This window comes from Humulus lupulus, chromosome 4 (genome assembly GCF_963169125.1).
Source record: "Humulus lupulus chromosome 4, drHumLupu1.1, whole genome shotgun sequence".
NCBI classification, from domain to species: domain Eukaryota; kingdom Viridiplantae; phylum Streptophyta; class Magnoliopsida; order Rosales; family Cannabaceae; genus Humulus; species Humulus lupulus.
In genome coordinates, this window is record NC_084796.1 from 118,337,992 (window position 1) to 118,346,662 (window position 8,671).

Here is an 8,671-nt window from a genome sequence, read left to right on the forward strand (position 1 = left end):
AACCACTCCCCTAGTACAGTACGTTTGTACCGTTTGGTCCCCTGGACCACTATGTACCTAAGGCCGTTAGAGCCTACTATAAATTGAATTCCAAGGCCACCTGCAGAGGGGTTGGAAATTTTACTGTAGCAGAGATATTAGTGTGAATGAGATACTGAATTCTCCATTGTGGTTATCCCATTGTTCTTGAGTCATTGTTTAAGTTTTCATAGCTTTCTAATTAGCGATTTCAATTTGATAATTTTTCCAACTTAACTTCGTTGACGAGTTCTCACCGTCAACACCCCCCAAACCATTGTAAAAAGTATGAACTAGCAGCCACTTCTCTATTCCATGATGTGGGCATTTCCTTTGCAACTCTTTAAATCGTTCCTATGCATCATATAAAGACTCCCCATCCAGCTGATGGAAGTTATTAATCTCTCCTCTTATTCTGGTTGACTTGGCAGGGGGAATATATTTACCAAGGAATTTCTGAGCCAAATCTTCCCAAGTAAGTATAGAGCTAGCTTGTAATGAATTCAACCAACTCTTAGCTCTGTCCCTTAGTGAAAATGGGAATAATCTCTGTTGCGAAATTTTTTTGCTATGCAAGTGCACACAGTCGCAATTCGTAATAAAATGGTAAAACCAAGTATCGTCCTCAAGGACTGATTTATCAATTACCAGTCAATTAATTTCTTGTTCTATTTGATGAATTGAAATTCTTGATTTTTGTAAGTGCAGCAAGAGAAACTATAAAGTGCAGAAACAATAATTGAAAATTGAATGGAATAACAACTAATAGAAAAACTTTTAATTTAATCACTGAGAAACAATTAGGATATTCAATCTCATCAACTATCCTCCCTATTATTCCCTAATGCAAAGTGTGAATTCTTCTTCTTTTTACCTAGTTCAATTAACAAGTTGATACAGCAGCCTATAATCATACTATGAATTATAAACTCAACCTAGGTGACAATTTCCTATATTTCTATGGTAAATTGAACCACAAAGGTAGCATTAATCTCGACAACTTAATAACAGTTACACAATTAATTCAGATACTTTCGTTCTAAATTAGAATTATGTCCAATATAACCACAGCAGAATTAAATCTCACTTCTCAGATTTTGACTTAAAAACATATGTATATGACTAAAGATGGCCAATCAATAATCATTCTATAAAAACAGGTTATAAGGAATTGAAGAAGATTGAAGAAGAACAATATTAAAATTGCATTAGTTCATAACAGGGATTCAAGTGATTCAATTAAACATCCTAAACAGAAAATTAGTTCATAATCATAATGCTAATCACAACAGAAATTAAAGATAACATCAGGAAGAAGAAGAAAAACATGTAAAAAATACTCTAAGCCTGAGCCTTCAAAACCAGCACTTCTCCCTCGTCCGTACGTTCCCTTTTCTCTTCTCTTTTTCGCCATAATAAAACCTAGGACTTCAAATTTTAAAGAGGCGGGCCGCGACTCTACATACACTATGCCGCGGCCCGTGTCCAATTTCCTGGGCAAAAGGCCCTCTCCATGCCGCGCCATTAGTCAGCCATGCCGCGGCCCGCGTCGACGAGTTCTGGGCAAAATGCCCATCTATGCCGCGGCTCTCTCTAGCCATGCCGCGGCCCGAGGATTTCCTTAAAAACATTGGTTCTGTTTCCCACCTAGCCGCGGCTCCACTTTGCTCATGCCGTGGATCTTAAGGGATTTCTCAATTCTTCAAGTTTTCATCCCAAAAATTCACTAACACTCCCAAATTATGTTGAGAACCATTCATTATCGAAATATGATGAAAAACTTGGTTATTTCTTCCCTTTCTTTGGAATTTTCTTCCATGTGCTCAATTCTTCCTGATATTCACAAAGACAGACAAACAAAGCATAAATCCACACTAAATGAAAGAAAAACGAAATAAAAGACTACTAAAAACAACACCAAAACATGATAAAAACTAGACTCAACAATCTCAATCTTACAACTTCATTACTCACCCCATTCATTTTGAATGTCGCAAATAGCTCTAAAAAGTTTGTGATATGGAGATTTGGATCCTCATTTGGTAACCCCCCAAATTGTACACAGTTCTGCAACATTTGAATAATTGAAGGTTTTATCTCAAAATTTTTTGCCTCAACAGTTGGAGGACGAATGCTTGGATGTATCCCCGTAATAGTAGGAAGTAGATTGTTCATTAATGGCAGATCAACTTTAGTTGCATTACCCATATTTGCATTGTTGTCGACAACGTTATTTACGTTCTCAGCCATAGTGAAATCCAACTGTTTCTTTATCATTCTGTTCTGTATGCACGTTCTCTCAATTTCAAGATCTATTGGTATGAGTGCCTTTTGTGTACTTCCTCGTATATACCAACAATTCTTGAAACACAATAAAGCCTTGATCCGAATAAGTGTAAAACATTAAAAATTAAAAAAAAAAAACAAATTAGAACCAACAATAATTAACTTTGATATTGGAAATTAAGTCCCCTGCAACGGCACCAAAAAATTTATCACGAAAATATATATACGCAAGTGCACGTAATCAATTCAAGTAATATAGATGATAAATAGAGAATCGTTCCCACGAAGACTATTTTCCAATTACCACTAATTGTTCTTTAAATTTCTATTTGGCAACCAATGTTTAGATGAAAAAATTTAATTTTAAAATTATAAATAACTAAATTAACTAAAGATTAAAATCAATATTAAAAAGACCTAGGGTATTAATTTCATCAACTTTTCATTCTACTAATTTTATTAATCAGTTCTAAATTTGTTTCCTTCTATTCTACTAGCAGGTTAACATAAATCGATTCCTATTCTTTTTCAAAATATAAGATCTCATCTTATATGCAGGTTTTCTACATCTCTGTGATAAACTTAAACATATATCAGGCGTTAAGTATGGAAACCTAATTACTACACTAGTCATACAGGTACTTTCGTCCAATATGCAACCTATGTCTATATAATGATAGCATATTCAATTCTCATCTTTCAAATTTTGAATCAAAATCATAAATCAAGAAAATATTGATCAAGTATTTACTAGCATTAATAGAGAAGAAAAATCAATAGAACATCATAATTAAATTAGATAGACATCCAAGTGAGTACCTTAAACCCTAGATAAAATTGTTTAGTTCGTATTAGGCATGACTAAATCAACAAAATAATAATTCAAAAACATAAGATTCACAAACTTAAAGAAGAAAGAAAAATATACAAATCCAGAATAACTAGCCTAAGAATCAAAATTAGTCTCTAAAAACGTAATTAAAAACTGACCTTATGACGTAATTAAAGCCTAAATATGAATTTATAGTAAAAAAAAATTACAATAACTGTGTTTTTCATAGGGTTGCGACTTGGCCTTCTCTGGGTCGCGGCTTGTGTCTATTTTTGAAGCCTTTCTCTTCCATGATAGTCTTCAGGCGTCGCGACTCAAGCATCATCAAGTCGCAGCCCATGTCCATTCTTTTCCTTTCATAGCCTCTGACTTCGCCTTGAGTCACAACTTCCAAGCCCAAGTCGCGATACTAAGTGCCTCCAGCAGCCATATATGTTTTTGACTTAATTAGAGTCGCAACTTACAAGCTCAAGTCGCTGCTCTAATTCCATTTTTTTCTTAAATTACTTATTTCAACTCGTCTCTTCATCCAAAATTGACTTTTTATCGTCCTTAGCATCATTTTGAGTCCAAAAACCGCCAAGAACATTGTTTTCCCGCCATTTTCACTTCTTTCTACATTTTTCTCGTGATTCATTGCACCAACGTACAACCAAGACAAACAAAAGCATAATCTTGCACAAAACACACATAAAGACTCAAGATTACCGCAAAATCACATTCTAAAATGACACTAAAATGAAGTTATCAATATGATGCCTTTTGATGACTCTCGTTTTAAGAAGGGAGGGCATCTCAACAAGATTTAGGGTGGGTTCTCTATTTCACAATGAGTTCATTTATGCTAAGTGTCCAGTGGGGTGGAGTCTTTTGCTCAGCATGGGCAGGCTATTTGTGGGGATTGTTGAAGGTTAGATCTTGGGTCTAGGGGTCTGGTGTAGGGTATTCTTGTGTACTTGGGTTCGGTTATGCCATGGTCTGGTGGTGGGTTGCATCGTTCGGGTGGTGGCTCCAAAGGTATGGATTTTTGGGGCCTATTTCTCCAGCCTCCAATGAATTTGATCTGGTGAGATGGCATCATTGTTCTCTAGCAGGTGGTTCCATGATTAGCTTGGGATGATGTAGTTTCATTCGCATTGGTGTTGCTTTATAGTTCAGGTGTTCTGGCTGGGCTGCCTCTTTATTTTTGCTTTTTTGTTATTTTTGATTTAGTTTTGTTGATAAGGTTTCCTATGTGGGTGGTTGTAGATTACTTTTTTTGTGGCAGTGTTGTGAACTGTATATCTTGGATAGTGTGATTTTTCATTCACTTTGTCATGTTTTGTCCTTGTCACTGTTTCTAGTGGCCCAATACCATTATAAAGTCAGACTTTTAGATGCTTTATGCTTCAATATCAAGCTGCGTCTTTTTACGTTATTTGAAAATACTAGATGTATGATGTATGATGTATGATCCTTTGGGTAGATGAGGAGTTACCTTAAAATCTGGGAAAAAATTCTGGGCAGCAGGCACTGCCTAGATTTCTTTACAAATTTTAATGAGTTTTTCCATCTCAAAAATTATGAAATTTTGAGGGAAATTAGTTACGATGTGTATAAGGACTTCTGTAAAATTTAAGTGAAAAATGTGTCACAGTTTAATAGAAATATTTTTTCTATGTTTGCCCTAAAATCTAAAAGATAGTAATTTCGAACCTTAACGAAAAATAATTTTTGGGAGGTTAGTTCACTTAACCTAAAACATGTTTTGACACGAGGATTTTGCCTAGTTCCCATCCTTATGACATAGAACATGTGAACGACAGTTTAAGGGTTTTTTTTTCCCAAAATTCAACTTAGGGAAAAAGTTTAAAAAGGAGACTTTACCCCTTAAGTTAAATAGTGGAAGTAAAGTTTTGGAAATTAAAAGAAATAATCTTTTGTAAAGATAACTAAGGATTTAAAGACTTAATCAATCCCAAATCATTTTGAGTTAAATTAAAAATTTGTTTTTACAATATTTAAGTTAAGGGTCCAATTGCCCATCTTTTAAAAAATAATGTAAAAAGAGGTCCTAGGTTATGGATAAAAAAAGTGGTAAGAATGAAAGTTGGGTTTTGGTAGAATCTTTAAGAGAACGAGATAACATTGTCATATATTATTTGTAAAGGGTCAAAAAGAGGTATTTTGGTAAATGATAGAAAATGGTAAACTTTCGTGAGAGGACGGCAAGTTGTTATTTTTCTAAAGATAGGTGTTGAGTAGAACTCCTTTTTCCAAATACCAAAATACAATTTATCCGATAAGAGAGTTCTCTAGTTAAAGAATATTAAGATGCCCGGCACGGAGAACGTGTTTTGGTGAGGCCAATTTTTTCATGATACTGTAAAAACTGAAATGAAATCCGGCCTTATATATTGTAAGGTGTATAAGAGGCTATAGTATAGAGTCTCTAAGGGAACATTATTGCATGTAGCTATCATAGAATATTATTACGTTAATATGAGTACATTGTATTAATTACAGTAATCACGAAAAAGGAAAATGAATAGCGATGTGAAAGATCCAGCTGGGAGCTAAGGACTCCAAGTAAGTTAGCCTTTCTCTTTCTTGGCTACAACATGAATATACTACTGTGTGCTTATAGTAGTAGATCACACTAGTTTTGTTTGGTCGTTAAGACCAGGGTATGCATAATGCCTACCTTTGTAATGCTTATGCATTCTACGGCTAAATGTAAGTAGGTTCGGGTTGGAGCTAGAACCCTAACGCAAAATATTCCGGTTTGGAGCTAGGACATGGAAGTATATAGTCTAGGTTGGAGCTAGGAGAATGGTAATATGGTCCAAGTTGATGCCAGGACATGGTAAAAATATATTCCGGGTTGGAGCCAGGACATAAATGCTGGAACCGAGTTTAGGCTCGGATCCCTTGCCGCTAATCTATTGATTAGTTATGATATGTGTTATATATCTTGAATGTTCTTGGATATTCTAAGTGCAAGTTATCATGATATGTGTAATGTTGTTTGTTCGGTACAATCAAGTATTTGATTATAATTTTGGCTATTGTTTGAGATTTGTATGATAGGGTTGGAATTTATCCAATACCCTAACGATTAGTAGTGACACCTACTTTAGGGAAACTTGTTACTAGGTTTAATATATTTATGTGCAAGGCTATTCTTACTGAGCATTTTCGCTTACCTAGTAGTATCAGTTGTAGGTAAGTGCATTAGCAAAGTGGAGCAATGAGCGCCAAAGTCTTCTTGTTGACATGTACATGTGGCTCGACATGGGGAGGATTTTGATGGATCACCATTTTGAAAAGAAAAAGCTAGAAGTTGTTATTTCTTTTGGGATAACCGTTTTGTTATAACTTTGTGGAAGAGAAGTTGTATTTCTGTTTGTTAAACTACTAGTGTGTGCACACGAACCTTTTTAAAAGTTTTTTTATATGGATTTTCGATACAAATAGTTAAAATTAAAAATTTTAAATTTCCACATGATTTTTTCTTGTATGTTTTGAGGGTTGTTTCACTAAAGCTTGTCGAAACATCAAAACCTAGAGCAAGTACAACAAGAGGTAAAAAGTTTACTTTTTATGGTTGTTTTTGTATGGATTTTATTTTTAAACATTATTTTGTGTATTTAATGCTTACAATTTCTTATTGGAGATGTAATAAGGCTATGGTAGTTTCTTGATAATCTTAATGATGCTTGTATGTTGATTGTGAAAATAGGGACCCAAAATCCCTAAGGTTTTTGTTGAAAACCGTAAAACCGAAAAAAGGGTGTTGAGCCTTGACTTCCAAGGGATGAAGCATCCTTTATATAACTGATTTTATAAAAATAAATTGTACTGTGATGTTGTTGAGATGGATTACATGAATTTGAGCTTTTGAAACACTAAAAAACATTTAGAAATGAGTGAGTTATGATTTCAAGGTTTAGGTAAAAAAACTGTTTTTCCGTATCCTTAATTTCGGGACAAGGTTTGGACAGCCACTGTATAGGGAAAATAAACCCAGTATTTGCTAAAGTTTGGTGGAGATTTTCTTGGCATACCCTAGTATGCATCTGTAAAATTTGGTAATAAAATGGTGAATAGTTTGAGAGTTATTAAGTGCTAAATTTTGGAAAAAAATAAGGACTTGAAAATAATGTCATTTTTACCTCAATGTTTGAAAATTGTTTTCACCAATAGAAAATGATCCTTTTGACCTAAGATTTTACAGAGACCTAAATGGCATCCCAAATATTGAATTGAGAAAGTTTGGTAACAATTGGGTAAGTGAACTTCAAGTTATGACCTAAAAAATTATGTAGTTAAAAATTTGAAAATTGATGTTTTCACACTTAGTGAGAATTATTTTTATTCTTTCTAAAAATAAAAGATTTAGTTTATGAATAAATTAAAAAGGGTTTAAAACCCTATATTTTGAGAAAATAATTAAGTAAATTATTTTTAGTAAGTATACTTGATTAATTGACTTCAGAGAATTAACTAGTCAAGATAAGCAATTATTAACAGTTTTCCAAATTAAGAGATTATTTTCTTGAAAAATAATTGAGGAATTTAATTAGTATTTTTTGGATATAATACTGGCTAAATTCTTTTATATATTTAATTGATTTGTTGAAAGTATGGGTTAATAGCAAGACTTTTAAAGAATAAGATTTTTAGCGGATTATGGGAAAGACTATTGCGATACCCGAGCCTAGGTATTGAGACCACAAGATAGGTCTCCCTGAGACTTAGGGTTTAGTCTCAAATTTTGCATATGAATATCTTCAATGGGTTTAAAACAAAATAAAGATCTTTAATCCTTACAAATGATTTTGAAAATGACCAAACTGCCAAAAATAATAATAATAATAATGAATTATGAGTGCCATTATTAATCCGAGTATACTGTATGGATAATTATAGTATTGGCTAAGCATAACTGGACTGTACGTTTGAAGGGTGAAATCCTGCTGATAGCTAAGCACTCCAAGTAAGTCAACTTCTATTATGTGGCTACAACATGAAATGACTAGTGTAATGTATGTTAGTATAGAGACACATGCGCAAGTATACATTGCCGTAGAAAGTTTACATAGAGACGTTAGTCTAGTAGGTGCTAATTTAGAAAATATGACCGTTAGATATCCGTCATATCCTAGACGCCTGATCCCCATCACACTACTTGTTTGATTTTATTATGTCCGGTTCACTACCCCGACGAGTGACCAAGAGGTGAGGATTGCTCGTTTAAACCTAAGGGCGCCAAAATGAATGGGACGTAGGGGCACTCATGCTTACTAAATCGTTTAGAGGTTAGAACCCGAGCAAGTGCTCTGATAAGTTATTCCCGAATAGCAGCCGTGAATATTGGCCATGTACTGAGAGCTCCTAGAGATATTAGGGGTCGACATGTTTGAGTGAGGTTGAACAACCTAGGGGAAATTTCTCACCAACACCACTGATTAACATAGAAGTCTCTGTAAGCCCGTATAACTTCGATTACACTCTTGAATAGGAGCAATGCCCTAGTTAACTTGATAGTTACCT

The 8,671-nt window shown here is 34.2% G+C and overlaps 1 non-coding gene across 1 annotated transcript; it reads left to right on the forward strand.

Annotated features, from left to right (window-relative positions):
• Positions 1–328: 328 nt before the first annotated feature.
• Positions 329–435, forward strand: LOC133833488 (small nucleolar RNA R71). Its single transcript, XR_009892865.1, has one exon. It is a non-coding gene; the product is annotated as a small nucleolar RNA R71 (small nucleolar RNA).
• Positions 436–8,671: the final 8,236 nt, after the last annotated feature.